Below are 4,525 nucleotides of genomic sequence, written 5' to 3'. Positions count from 1 at the left end.
GGATTAGTCAAACAGGAAAATGTCACAATCCTATATATATAGGAGCTCCCAAATTCATAAAACAATTACTACTAGACCTAAGAAATAAGATAGACAGCAACACAATAATAGTGGGGAACTTCAATACTCCATTGACAGCACTAGACAGGTCATCAAGACAGAAATTAAACAAAGAAACAATGAATTTAAACTACCCTAGAACAAATAGACTTAACAGATATTTACATAACATTCTATTCTACAACTGCAGAATACACATTCTTGTCCTCAGCATATGAAACATCCTTCAAGATACACCATGTGATAGGTCACAAAACAAGTCTCAATAAATTTAAGAAAATAAAAATTGGCTGGGCATGGTGGCTCACACCTGTAATCCCAGCACTTTGGGAGGCCAAGAAGGGTGGATCTCCTGAGGTCAGGAGTTCGAGACCAGCCTGGCCAATATGACAAAACCTCGTCTCTACTAAAAATACACACACACAAAAAAGTCTGGAGTAGTGTCGCATGCCTGTATTCACAGCTACTCAGGGAGGCTGAAACAGGAGAATCGCTTGAATCCGGGAGGCAGAGGTTGCAGTGAACCAAGATCGCACCATTGCACTCCAGCCTAGATGACAGAGAGAAACTCTGTCTCGAAAAAAATAAAAAGAAAAGAAAATCAAAATTATATCGTGTCCTCTCATACCACAGTGGAATAAAAGTGGAAATTAACTCTAAAAGGAACCCTCAAAACTATACAAATATTTGGAAAGTAAATAATCAGCTCTTTAATGATCTTTGAGTCAACAATAAAATCAAGACAGAAATTTAAGAACTCTTTGAGCTGAACAGTAATAGTGAGTAACAAAACTTATCAAAACTTCTGGGATACAGCAAAAGTGATGCTAAGAGGAAAGTTCACAGCATTAACTGCCTACATCAAAGTCTGAAAGAGCACAAATAAACCATCTAAGGTCACACCTCAAGGAACTAGAGAAATAAGAACAAGCCAAACTGAAGCCCAGCAGGAGAAAAGATATAACAAATATCACAGCAGAACTAAGTGAAATTGAAATAAAAAATATATTTAAAAAATGAAAGAAAAAGCTGATTCTCTGAAAAGATAAACAAAATTGATAGACCACTAGCAAGACTAAACAAGAAAAGAAGAGAGAAGATCCAAATACACTCAGTTAGAAACAAAACGAGATATATTACAACTGATACCACAGAAATATAAAAATATTTTCAAGGCTACTATGAATACCTTTACATGCACAAACTAGAAAATGTAGAGGAGATGGATAAATCCTGGAAATATATACAACCCTTCTAATTAAATCAGAAAGAAATAGAAACTCTGACCAGACCAATAACAAATGGTGAGATGAAACCAGTAATAAAAAAAAAAAAATTGCCAACAACAACAAAGAGTCCAGGACCAGATGGGTTCACAAGTGAATTCTACCAGATATTCAAAGTATTGGTACCAATCTTACTGAAACTATTCCAAAAGATAGTGAAATAGAGACCCCTCCCTAAATCCTCTACGAAGCCAGTAACATCCTAATACAAAAATCAGAAAAGGACAACGAAAAAGGAAGCCTACAGACCAATATCCCTGATGAACATGGATGCAAAATCCTCAGCAAAATACTAAATACTAGCTAACTGCATCCAACAGCATATCAAAAAGATAATACACCATGATCAAGTGGGTTTTATACCAGGGATGCAAGGATGTTTAACATACTCAAGTCCATAAATGTGAGAAAGAGAAAAAAATCAAAGCTTAGCACTACAGAAAACCAGGAAACCAGAAAGAGAAAAAGAAAGAAAGAAAGAAAGAAAGAAAGAAAGAAAGAAAGAAAGAAAGAAAGAAAGAAAGAAAGAAAGAAAGAAAGAAAGAAAGAAAGAAAGAAAGAAAGAAAGAAAGAAAGAAAGAAAGAAAGAAAGAAGAAAAGAAAGAAAGAAAGAAAGAAAGAAAGAAAGAAAGAAGAGAGAGAGAGAGAGAGAGAGAGAGAGAGAAAGAAAGAAAGAAAGAAAGAAAACAAACAACCAGAAAACACTTAACAAAATGGCAAGAGTAAGTCTTTACCAGTCAATAATAACCTTGAATATAAATGAATTAAATTATTTAATTAAAAGATATATAGTGGTTAAATAATCCTTTAAAAAATCAAGACTTAACTATATGCTGCTTATAAGAACTCACTTCACCTGTATGAACACACATAGACTGAAAGTGAAGGGACGAATATAAGCTACACTTACATCAAATAAAATTAACTTTAAATCCAAAACTGCAGAAACAAAATATTTATCATTATATAATGATAAAGGAATCAGTTCAGCAAGAGGATATATCATAAATATATATGCATCCAGCATCAGTGCACCCAAATACATAAAGCAAATATTAGTAGATCTAAAGAGACTACAATACAATAATAAGAGGAGATGTCAGGTTGCTGCCATGTTGTAGAATGCTGAAGGCTGGTATGCATTGACATGGCAGTTACTCTGAGTCTCTAGCTAGACTGGCATGTCTGTGTTGCCATTGCTCACTGTGGGTTCATGATCTAGGGGGTGGAGGCCCAGGCCCTATCAGCTGGGAGCTGGACCCTGATTCTGACTAGGAGCCAGAGGAATGGGAGCTACAAGAGGTGGAGAGGTACCGGCTCCTCCCTGGGCCCTCAACTTGAAGCAGGGCCTCGCGGCCTGGCACCCCAAGCCACACCCCCTTGATTCCAGGCATCCTGCTGCTACATGCATAGGGGCCCTTGTTTCTTCTTACCCAATGTCCAGAGCACAGTGTCAGGTGTCCAGCTCCCCTATGACCACTAGTCCCTTCACCAGTGACGTATTTCATCACCAGTTTAGAGAGAGTTCGGCATGCTTATGGGCAGTTATTGCTCTAGATGTCAGATTTCTGGGTTTACAGAGCAGCTCTAAGCTGGCAGACATGGCCCGATTTCCCTTGCTATCAAAGAGAAGAGGGCTGGGTGCTCCATGATTTAGCCTGAGGCTCTTCAAACATCCATCCTGCTTCCACACATGGCTTCTACCACTGGTTCTCTACCCTAGCACCCTGCAGTGACAGGAAAAAAAAATCTGATTCTGGAAAACTTGGAGGCAAATGGAGACACCTGGTGCTCTGTCCAGAACCCTGACATGGGAACCCCTGGTGTAGATCCAGTATTTACATAAGGAATTTGCAGAGTCCTGGTCAGTTCCCAGGTTGGCTGAAGGCTTTGATGTCAGCACTGATGTGATCTCAAGAATTTTAAAAAGCAAGTTGGTACCCACATTGGAGCTGAAACTGAAGCAGGATCAAAAAGTCCTTAAGAAAACTGGGGTTGCCCACTTGCTCCAGCAGCTTCAGGGCCCTGGAAATACCTCATAGCCACTCCCTGTAGGGCACTCTGTATCAGGTTGTTTGCTTATGCCAGGGCATGAAGCCTCATCCAAAGACCCGAATCACACCACAGCTTTGAAAGTGATAGAGTCAAACACTCATAAGACAAATGTACCAAGGAGATGGAAGGGAAAGAAAAAAGCCAGAATCTGGAGGAGAGCTCTGTGCCTCTTGCTGCAGCCCTAGGTCGTCAGAGAGCTGCAGAAGTACGCCAGTGATTCTGAGAGCACCAGAAGAACTGATGATGGTAGGCTGCCAAGTGATCAGAAGCTGGAGAAGTTGAAGGCAGGGGATCCAGGTCGCTTCAGCAGCAAAGTAGTGCAGAGAGGGCAAGAGTTCTTTGACAGCAACAGGAACTTCCGGTACAGAATTTGAGCCGGGGTTTGGCTTGTGAAGATCCCTCGTGAAACACAACAGAGCAATTATTAACATATATGGAGCAGCTTATATTTCTGTGTGTGGATAAGCCACCTTAGATTAGGAAGAAGTGACGAGCCTGGACTGTGGGAGGAAAGAGCTGTTTTGAGAGATTCAAACTTCCTGTGGCAGGGCTCCCAGTCTGACCTCTGTAGATCTTCAGTACTCACCCTTCGTGCTTGAGCTCACTATGTGTTGAAAACCAGTTGCTTTTGTTGTTACAATTTTCTGTGATACTTGTAATATGTGTTTGGGAGGAAGTGGGGAAAAAAAGAGGGGATATTAACACCCCATTTTCAATAATGGATAGATCATCCAAGCAGAAAATCAACATAGAAACATTGGATTTTGACTGCTCTTCAGACCAAGTGAACCTAACAGACATTTACAGAACATTCCGTGAAATAGCTGTGGAATATACATTCTTCTCAACTGCAAATGGAATACTCTCCAGGATAAATATGTTAGGCCACAAAAGAAGTCTAACAAATTTAAGGAAATGGAGATCGTATCAAATATATTTTCTGACCACAATGATATAAAACTAGAAACAATAACAGGAAGAACTTCACAAACTTTGCAAATACATGGAAATTTAAAAACAAGCTCCTAAATAACCAATGCGTCAAAGAAGAAATTAGAAGGAGAATTTAATATTTTCTTGAGAAAAAAGAAAATGGAAAAAAAAAACATACTAAAACCTATGGG

The 4,525-nt window shown here is 39.2% G+C and overlaps 1 pseudogene; it reads left to right on the top strand.

The window, feature by feature from the left end:
- Positions 1-2,493: 2,493 nt before the first annotated feature.
- Positions 2,494-3,775, top strand: LOC104668717 (annotated as a pseudogene).
- Positions 3,776-4,525: the final 750 nt, after the last annotated feature.

This window comes from Rhinopithecus roxellana, chromosome 4 (assembly GCF_007565055.1).
Source record: "Rhinopithecus roxellana isolate Shanxi Qingling chromosome 4, ASM756505v1, whole genome shotgun sequence".
Classification (NCBI taxonomy): Eukaryota; Metazoa; Chordata; class Mammalia; order Primates; family Cercopithecidae; genus Rhinopithecus; species Rhinopithecus roxellana.
This window is presented reverse-complemented; position numbering and strand designations above follow the sequence as displayed.